The following is an 11,556-nucleotide window of genomic DNA, read 5'->3' as shown; positions in this document are numbered from 1 at the left end:
ACACCAATAGCCATGGTTCGCATGTCTCAAACTTTTCGAAAACGAGTGAGCCCAAAGATCCATCAAGATGGAGCTTCTTCATGCGTTTTATACCGATATGACTTACGTGGCAGTGCCACAAGTAGGTGGTACTATCATTACTATCTTATATCTTTTGGCATGAACATGTGTATCACTACGATCGAGATTCAATAAACCATTCATTTTAGGTGCAAGACCATTGAAGGTATTATTCAAATAAACAGGGTAACCATTATTCTCCTTAAATGAATAACTGTATTGCGATAGACATAATCCAATCATGTCTATGCTCAACGCAAACACCAATCTCGATGGTAGAGGGAGCGTGCGATGCTTGATCACATCAAGCTTGGAAAAACTTCCAACACATATCGCCAGCTCACCTTTAGCTAGTCTCCGTTTACTCCGCAGCCTTATTTCGAGTTTACTAACATTTAGCAACCGAACCGGTATCTAATACCATGGTGCTACTAGGAGTACTAGTAAATTACACATTAACACAATGTATATCCAATATACTTCTATCGACCTTGCCAGCCTTCTTATCTACCAAGTATCTAGGGTAATTCTGCTCCAGTGGTTGTTCCCCTTATTACAGAAGCACTTAGTCTCGGGCTTGGGTTCAACTTTGGGTTTCTTCACTAGAGCAGCAGCTGATTTGCCGTTTCATGAAGCATCCCTTTTTTCCCTTGCCCTTCTTGAAACTAGTGGTTTCACCAACCATCAACAATTGATCGCTCCTTCTTGATTTCTACTTTTGTGGTGTCAAACATCGCGAATATCTCAAGGATCATCATATATGTCCCTGATATATTATAGTTCATCACGAAGCTCTAGCAGCTTGGTGGTAATGACTTCGGAGAAATATCACTATCTCATCTGGAAGAATCAACTCCCACTCGATTCAAATGATTGTTGTACTCAGACAATCTGAGCACAAGCTCAACAATTGAGCTTTTCTCCTTAGTTTGCAGGCTAAGAAAATCGTCGGAGGTCTTATACCTCTTGACGTGGGCACGAGCCTGAAATCCCAATTTCAGCCCTCGAAACATCTCATATGTTTCGCGACGTTTCAAAACTGTCTTCGGTGCCTCAACTCTAAACCGTTTAACTGAACTATCACGTAGTTATCAAAATGTGTATGTCAGATGTTCGCAACATCCACAGACGACGTTCGAGGTTCAGCACACTGAGCGGTGCATTAAGGACATAAGCCTTCTATGAAGCAATGAGGACAATCCTCAGTTTACGGACCTAGTCCGCATAATTGCTACTATCAACTTTCAACTAAATTTTCTCTAGGAACATATCTAAACAGTAGAACTAAAGCGTGAGCCACGACATAATTTGCGAAGACCTTTTGACTATGTTCAGGATAATTAAGTTCATCTTATGAACTCCAACTCAGATAGACATCCCTCTAGTCATCTAAGTGATTACATGATCTGAGTCAACTAGGCCGTGTCCAATCATCACGTGAGACGGACTAGTCAACATCGGTGAACATCTTCATGTTGATCGTATCTTCTATACGACTCATGTTCGACCTTTCGGTCTTCTGTGTTCCGAGGCCATGTCTGTACATGCTAGGCTCGTCAAGTCAACCTAAGTGTTTGCATGTGTAAATCTGTCTTACACCCGTTGTATGTGAACGTTGGAATCTATCACACCCGATCATCACGTGGTGCTTCGAAACAACGAACTGTCGCAACGGTGCACAGTTAGGGGGAACACTTTCTTGAAATTATTATGAGGGATCATCTTATTTACTACCGTCATTCTAAGTAAACAAGATGCAAAGACATGATAAACATCACATGCAATCAAATAATAGTGACATGATATGGCCAATATCATATAGCTCCTTTGATCTCCATCTTGGGGCTCCATGATCATCTTGTCACCGGCATGACACCATGATCTCCATCATCATGATCTCCATCATCGTGTCTCCATGAAGTTGCTCCCCAACTATTACTTCTACTACTATGGCTAACACGTAGCAATAAAGTAAAGTAATTTACATGGTGTTTCTCAATGACACGCAGGTCATACAAAAAATAAAGACAACTCCTATGGCTCCTGTCGGTTGTCATACTCATCGACATGCAAGTCGTGATTCCTATTACAAGAACATGATCTCATACATCACATATATATCATTCATCACATCCTTTGGCCATATCACATCACAAAACACTTGCTGCAAAAACAAGTTAGACGTCCTCTAATTGTTGTTGCAAGTTTTTACGTGGCTGCTATAGGTTTCTAGCAAGAACGTTTCTTACCTACGCCAAAACCACATCGTGAATTGCCAATTTCTATTTACCCTTCATAAGGACCCTGTTCATCGAATCCGATCCGACTAAAGTGGGAGAGATAGACACCCGCCAGCCACCTTATGCAACTAGTGCATGTCAGTCGGTGGAACCGGTCTCACGTAAGCGTACGTGTAAGGTTGGTCCGGGCCGCTTCATCCCACGATGCCGCCGAATCAAGATAAGACTATTAACGGCAAGATAATTGACAATATCGACGCCCACAACTACTTTGTGTTCTACTCGTGCATAGTAACTACGCATAGACCTAGCTCATGATGCCACTGTTGGGGAACGTAGCAGAAATTCAAAATTTTCTACGCATCACCAAGATCAATCTATGGAGTAATCTAGCAACGGGGAAGGAGAGTGCATCTACATACCCTTGTAGATCGCTAAGCGGAAGCGTTCAAGTGAACGGGGTTGATGGAGTCGTACTCGTCGTGATCCAAATCACCGATGATCCTAGTGCCGAACGGACGGCACCTCCGTGTTCAACACACGTACAGCCCGGTGACGTCTCCTACGCCTTGATCCAGCAAGGGGAGAAGGAGAGGTTGGGGAAGACTCCATCCAGCAGCAGCACGACGGCGTGGTGGTGGTGGAGGAGCGTGGTACTCCAGCAGGGCTTCGCCAAGCACCGCAAGAGACGAGGAGGGAGAGGGGTAGGGCTGCGCCAAGAAGGAGATTGAATCGTGTCTATGGCAGCCCAAAACCTCAAGTATATATAGGGGGAGGGGAGGGGCTGCGCCCCCACCTAGGTTTCCACCCCTAGGGGTGGCGGCCAGTAGACCCTAGGGGGCCCTAGATCCCATCTAGGGGGGCGGCCAAGGGGGGAGAGGGGGGCGCACCACTAGGTGGGCCTTAGGCCCATCTGAGCCTAGGGTTTGCCCCCTTCCACTCTCCCTTGCGCCTTGGGCCTTGGTGGGGGGCGCACCAGCCCACCTGGGGCTGGTCCCCTCCCACACTTGGCCCATGCAGCCCTCCGGGGCTGGTGGCCCCACTTGGTGGACCCCCGGGACCCTCCCGGTGGTCCCGGTACGTTACCGATAAACCCGAAACTTTTCCGGTGACCAAAACAGGACTTCCCATATATAAATATTTACCTCCGGACCATTCTGGAACTCCTCGTGATGTCCGGGATCTCATCCGGGACTCCGAACAACATTCGGTAACCACGTATATCTATTCCCTATAACCCTAGCGTCATCGAACCTTAAGTGTGTAGACCCTACGGGTTCGGGAACCATGCAGACATGACCGAGACACCTCTCCGGCCAATAACCAACAGCGGGATCTGGATACCCATGTTGGCTCCCACATGTTCCACGATGATCTCATCCGATGAACCACGATGTCGAGGATTCAATCAATCCCGTATTCAATTCCCTTTGTCTAGCGGTATGATACTTGCCCGAGATTCGATCGTCGCTATCCCGATACCTTGTTCAATCTCGTTACCGGCAAGTCTCTTTACTCGTTCCGTAACACATCATCCCGTGATCAACTCCTTGATCACATTGTGCACATTATGATGATGTCCTACCGAGTGGGCCCAGAGATACCTCTCCGTTTACACGGAGTGACAAATCCCAGTCTCGATTCGTGCCAACCCAACAGACACTTTCGGAGATACCTGTAGTGTACCTTTATAGCCACCCAGTTACGTTGTGACGTTTGGCACACCCAAAGCACTCCTACGGTATCCGGGAGTTGCACAATCTCATGGTCTAAGGAAATGATACTTGACATTAGAAAAGCTTCAGCATACGAACTACATGATCTTGTGCTAGGCTTAGGATTGGGTCTTGTCCATCACATCATTCTCCTAATGATGTGATCCCGTTATCAACGACATCCAATGTCCATGGTCAGGAAACCGTAACCATCTATTGATCAACGAGCTAGTCAACTAGAGGCTTACTAGGGACATGGTGTTGTCTATGTATCCACACATGTATCTGAGTTTCCTATCAATACAATTCTAGCATGGATAATAAACGATTATCATGAACAAGGAAATATAATAATAACCAATTTATATTGCCTCTAGGGCATATTTCCAACGAACTCCGATCTATTGTGCTTCCCCGATTTTTAGGGTATATTGGAGATATATAGGCGGAAGAAGTACGTCAGGGAGCCACGAGGGGCCCACGAGGGTGGAGGGCGCACCCAGGGGGGTGGGCGCGCCCCCTACCTCGTGGCTCCTCGAAGCTTCCTTGACGTAGACTCCAAGTCTCCCGGGTTGCTTTCCTTCCAAAAATGAGTTCCGTGAAGTTTCAGGTCAATTGGACTCCGTTTGATTTTCCTTTTCTTCGAAACCCTAAAATAGGCAAAAAAAACAGAAACTGGCACTGGGCTCTGGGTTAATAGGTTAGTCCCAAAAAAATATAAAAGTGTATAATAAAGCCCATAAACATCCAAAACAGTAGATAATATAGCATGGAGCAATCAAAAATTATAGATACGTTGGAGACGTATCAGCATCCCCAAGCTTAATTCCTGCTCGTCCTCGAGTAGGTAAATGATAAAACAGAATTTTTGATGCGGAGTGCTACTTGGCATAATTTCAATGTAATTCTTCTTAATTGTGGCATGAATATTCAGATCCATAAGATTCAAGACAAAAGTTCATATTGACATAAAATAATAATACTTCAAGCATACTAACTAAGCAATTATGTCTTCTCAAAATAACATGGCCAAAGAAAGTTCATCCCTACAAAATCATATAGTTTAGTCATGCTCATTTTCGTCACACAAGAATGCTCTCATCATGCACAACCCCGATGACAAGCCAAGCAATTGTTTCATACTTTAGTAATCTCAAACTATAAACCTTCACGCAATACATGAGCGCGAGCCATGGATATAGCACTATGGGTGGAATAGAATATAATGAGGGGGTTATGTGGAGAAGACAAAAAGGAGAAAGTCTCACATCAACGAGGCTAATCAATGGGCTATGGAGATGCCCATCGATTGATGTTAATGCAAGGAGTAGGGATTGCCATGCAACGGATGCACTAGAGCTATAAATGTATGAAAGCTCAACAAAAGAAACTAAGTGGGTGTGCATCCAACTTGCTTGCTCACGAAGACCTAGGGCACTTGAGGAGGCCCATTGTTGGAATATACAAGCCAAGTTCTATAATGAAAAATTCCCACTAGTATATGAAAGTGACAAAACAAGAGACTCTCTATCATGAAGATCATGGTGCTACTTTGAAGCACAAGTGTGGCAAAGGATAGTAACATTGTCCCTTCTCTCTTTTTCTCTCATATTTTTTTGGGCTTCTCTTTTTTCTTATTTTTTATGGCCTTTCTCTCTTTTTTTTTAATTCCTCACTTGGGACAATGCTCTAGAAAATGATGATCATCACACTTCTATTTATTTACAACTCAATGATTACAACTCGATACTAGAACAAAAGATGACTCTATATGAATGCCTCCGGCGGTGTACCGGGATTGCGATGAATCAAGAGCGTGACATGTATGAAAAATTATGAATGGTGGCTTTGCCACAAATACGATGTCAACTACATGATCATGCAAAGCAATATGACAATGATGATGTGTCATGATAAACGGAACGGTGGAAAGTTGCATGGCAATATATCTCGGAATGGCTATGGAAATGCCATAATAGGTAGGTATGGTGGCTGTTTTGAGGAAGATATAAGGAGGTTTATGTGTGAAAGAGCGTATCATATCACGGGGTTTGGATGCACCGGCGAAGTTTGCACCAACTCTCAATGTGAGAAAGGGCAATGCACGGTACCGAAGAGGCTAGCAATGATGGAAGGGTGAGAGTGCTTATAATCCATGGACTCAACATTAGTCATAAAGAACTCACATACTTATTGCAAAAATCTACAAGTCATCAAAAACCTCGGCACTACGCGCATGCTCCTAGGGGGATAGATTGGTAGGAAAAGACCATCGCTCGTCCCCGACCGCCACTCATAAGGAGGACAATCAAATAACACCTCATGTTTCAAATTTGTTACATAACGTTTACCATACGTGCATGCTACGGGACTTGCAAACTTCAACACAAGCATTTCTCAATTTCACAACTACTCAACTAGCACGACTTTGATATTATTACCTCCATATCTCAAAACAATCATCAAGCATCAAACTTCTCTTAGTATTCAAAACACTCATAAGAAAGTTTTTACATTGAATACCTAGCATATTAGGATTATTTAAGCAAATTACCATGCTATTTAAGAACTCTCAAAATAATCTAAGTGAAGCATGAGAGATTCAATAGTTTCTATAAAAAAACCACCACCGTGCTCTAAAAGATATAAGTGAAGCACTAGAGCAACAACAAACTACTCCGAAAGATATAAGTGAAGATCAATGAGTAGTCGAATAATTATGCAACTATGTGAAGACTCTCTAACATTTAAGAATTTCAGATCTTGGTATTTTATTCAAACAGCAAGCAAAGCAAAATAAAATGACATTCTAAGAATGGAAACATCATGTGAAGAAGCAAAAACTTAGGATCAACCGAAACTAACCGATAGTTGTTGAAGAAGAAAGGTGGGATGCCAACCGGGGCATCCCCAAGCTTAGATGCTTGAGACTTCTTGAAATATTATCTTGGGGTGCCTTGGTCATCCCCAAGCTTGAGCTTTTGTGTCTCCTTAATTCCTCTCATATCACGGTCTCCCTAAATCTCAAAAGCTTCATCCACACAAAACTCAACAAGGACTCGTGAGATAAGTTAGTATAAACCATTGCCAAAACCTTATCATACTCTACTGTAGCAAATCACTAAAATTATTATTCAACATTGCATACTAAATGCCTCTGCATATTTAATAGTCCTATCCTCAAATAGAATCATTAAAGAAGCAAACATATGCAAACAATGCAAACATAACAGCAATCTGCCTAAACAGGACAGTCTGTAAAGAATGCAGCAACATCCATACTTCCCTAGCTCCAAAAATTATGAAAGAAAATTCCCACTGTAGTAAATTTATCAGAGCTTAATATGCAAAAGGTTTCAACATTTTATCACATTCTGACTTTTCTAGGGAATTATTGCAACAGCGGTAAACTTTCTGTTTTCAAACAGCAACATGTGGACTTCTAAATAGGCATAGTAAAGGCTATCAATGCCACTTTTATTGAAATAAAAGATGAAAAACATTGTTATAAATAACAGCAAAAATACTAACAAAATAAATTGACGCTCCAAGCAAAACACATATCATGTGGTGAATAAAAATATAGCTCCAAGTAAAGTTACCGATGAACGAAGACGAAAGAGGGGATGCCTTCCGGGGCATCCCCAAGCTTAGGCTCTTGGCTATCCTTGAATATTACCTTGGGGTGCCTTGGTCATCCCCAAGCTTAGGCTCTTGCCACTCCTTATTCCATAGTCCATCGAATCCTTACCCAAAACTTGAAAACTTCACAACACAAAACTTAACAGAAAACTCGTAAGCTCCGTTAGTATAAGAAAATAAATCACCACTTCAAGGTACTGTAATGAACTCATTATTTATTTATATTGGTGTTAAACCTACTGTATTCCAACTTCTCTATGGTTTATAAACTATTTTACTAGCCATAGATTCATCAAAATAAGTAAACAACACATGAAAAACAGAATCTGTCAAAAACAGAACAGTCTGTAGTAATCTGGATCAAACGTATACTTCTGGAACTCATAAAATTCTCAAATAAATTGATGGACCTGAGGAATTTATCTATTAATCATCTGCAAAAAGAATTAACTAAATAGCACTCTCCAAATAAAAATGGCAGCAATTCTCGTGAGCGCTAAAGTTTCTGTTTTTTACAGCATGATCAACAAGACTTTCCCCAAGTCTTCCCAAAGGTTCTACTTGGCACAAACACTAATTAAAAGCATAAAACCACATCTAAACAGAGGCTAGATGAATTATTTATTACTAAACAGGAACAAAAAGCAAGGAACAAAAATAAAATTGGGTTGCCTCCCAACAAGCGCTATCGTTTAACGCCCCTAGCTAGGCATGATGATTTCAATGATGCTCACATAAAAGATAAGAATTGAAACATAAAGAGAGCATCATGAAGAATATGACTAGCACATTTAAGTCTAACCACTTCCTATGCATAGGGATTTTGTGAGCAAACAACTTATGGAACAAGAATCAACTTGCATAGGAAGGTAAAACAAGCATAACTTCAAAACTTTAAGCACATAGAGAGGAAACTTGATATTATTGCAATTCCTACAAGCATAGTATTCCTCCCTCATAATAATTTTCAGTAGCATCATGAATGAATTCAACAATATAACCAGCACCTAAAGCATTCTTTTCATGATCTACAAGCATAGAAAATTTACTACTCTCCACATAAGCAAATTTCTTCTCATGAATAATAGTGGGAGCAAACTCAACAAAATAATTATCATGTGAGGCATAATCCAATTGAAAACTAAAATCATGATGACAAGTTTCATGGATATCATTATTCTTTATAGCTATACAAGTCATCACAATAATCATCATAGATAGCAACTTTGTTCTCATAATCAATTGGAACCTCTTCCGAAATAGTGGATTCATCACAAAATAAAGTCATGACCTCTCCAAATCCACTTTCATCAATATAATCATCATAAATAGGAGGCATGCTTTCATCATAATAAATTTGCTCATCAAAACTTGGGGGACAAAAAATATCATCTTCATCAAACATAGCTTCCCCAAGCTTGTGGCTTTGCATATCATTAGCATCATGGATATTCAAGGAATTCATACTAACAACATTGCAATCATGCTCATCATTCAAAATATTTAGTGCCAAACATTTTAATGCATTCTTCTTCTAACACTTTGGCACAATTTTCCTTTTCCATCATACTCACGAAAGATATTAAAAAGATGAAGCGTATGAGGTAAACTTAATTCCATTTTTTATATTTTCTTTTATAAACTAAACTAGTGATAAAACAAGAAACAAAAAGATTCGATTGCAAGATCTAAAGATATACCTTCAAGCGCTAACCTCCCCGGCAACGGCGCCAGAAAAGAGCTTGATGTCTACTACACAACCTTCTTCTTGTAGACGTTGTTGGGCCTCCAAGTGCAGAGGTTTGTAGGACAGTAGCAAATTTCCCTCAAGTGGATGACCTAAGGTTTATCAATCCGTAGGAGGCATAGGATGAAGATGGTCTCTCTCAAGCAACCCTGCAACCAAATAACAAAGAGTCTCTTGTGTCCCCAACACACCCAATACAATGGTAAATTGTATAGGTGCACTAGTTCGGCGAAGAGATGGTGATACAAGTGGTATATGGATAGTAGATAAAGGTTTTTGTAATCTGAAAATATAAAAACAGCAAGGTAACTAATGATAAAAGTGAGCGTAAACGGTATTGCAATGCGTTGAAACAAGGCCTAGGGTTCATACTTTCGCTAGTGCAAGTTCCCTCAACAATAATAACATAATTGGATCACATAACTATCCCTCAACATGCAACAAAGAGTCACTCCAAAGTCACTAATAGCGGAGAACGAACGAAGAGATTATGGTAGGGTACGAAACCACCTCAAAGTTATTCTTTCCAATCAATCCGTTGGGCTATTCCTATAAGTGTCACAAACAGCCCTAGAGTTCGTACTAGAATAACACCTTAAGACACAAATCAACCAAAACCCTAATGTCACCTAGATACTCCAATGTCACCTCAAGTATCCGTGGGTATGATTATACGATATGCATCACACAATCTCAGATTCATCTATTCAACCAACACATAGAACCTCAAAGAGTGCCCCAAAGTTCCTACCGGAGAATCACGACGAAAACGTGTGCCAACCCCTATGCATAGGTTCATGGGCGGAACCCGCAAGTTGATCACCAAAACATACATCAAGTGAATCACGTGATATCCCATTGTCACCACAGATACGCACGGCAAGACATACATCAAGTGTTCTCAAATCTTTAAAGACTCAATCCGATAAGATTACTTCAAGGGGAAACTCAATTCATTACAAGAGAGTAGAGGGGGAGAAACATCATAGGATCCAACTATAATAGCAAAGCTCGCGATACATCAAGATCGTATCACCTCAAGAACACAGAGAGAGAGAGAGATCAAACACATAGCTACTGGTACATACCCTCAGCCCCGAGGGAGAACTACTCCCTCCTCGTCATGGAGAGCACCGGGATGATGAAGATGGCCACCGGAGAGGGATTGCCCCCTCCGGCAGGGTGCCAGAACGGGTCTAGATTGGCTTTCGGTGGCTACAGAGGCTTCTGGCGGCGGAACTCCCGATCTATTGTGCTCCCGATGTTTTTAGGGTATATGGAGATATATAGGCGGAAGAAGTACGTCAGGGGGCCACGAGGGGCCCACGAGGGTGGAGGGCGCGCCCAGGGGGGGTGGGCGCGCCCCTACCTCGTGGCCTCCTCGAAGCTTCCTTGACGTAGACTCCAAGTCTCCCGGGTTGCTTTCCTTCCAAAAATGAGTTCCGTGAAGTTTCAGGTCAATTGGACTCCGTTTGATTTTCCTTTTCTTCGAAACCCTAAAATAGGCAAAAACAGAAACTGGCACTGGGCTCTGGGTTAATAGGTTAGTCCCAAAAATAATATAAAAGTGTATAATAAAGCCCATAAACATCCAAAACAGTAGATAATATAGCATGGAGCAATCAAAAATTATAGATACGTTGGAGACGTATCACAGTCTCTTCGAATTATCAGTTTGGTTTGGCCTACTAGATTGATCTTTCTTGCAATGGGAGAAGTGCTTAGCTTTGGGTTCAATCTTGCGGTGCTCGATCCCAGTGATAGAAAGGGAAACGACACGTATTGTATTGTTGCCATCGAGGATAAAAAGATGGGGTTTACATCATATTGCATGAGTTTATCCCTCTACATCATGTCATCTTGATTAAGGCGTTACTCTGTTCTTATGAACTTAATACTCTAGATGCATGCTGGATAGCGGTGATGTGTGGAGTAATAGTAGTAGATGCAGGCAGGAGTCGGTCTACTTGTCACGGACGTGATGCCTATATACATGATCATGCCTAGATATTCTCATAATTATTCGCTTTTCTATCAATTGCTCGACAGTAATTTGTTCACCCACCGTAATACTTATGCTATCTTGAGAGAAGCCACTAGTGAAACCTATGGCCCCCGGGTCTATTCTCCATCATATAAGTTTCCAATCTAT

Source organism: Triticum urartu, chromosome 2 (genome assembly GCF_003073215.2).
Source record: "Triticum urartu cultivar G1812 chromosome 2, Tu2.1, whole genome shotgun sequence".
Classification (NCBI taxonomy): Eukaryota; Viridiplantae; Streptophyta; class Magnoliopsida; order Poales; family Poaceae; genus Triticum; species Triticum urartu.
Note: the sequence above shows the minus strand (reverse complement) of the source record.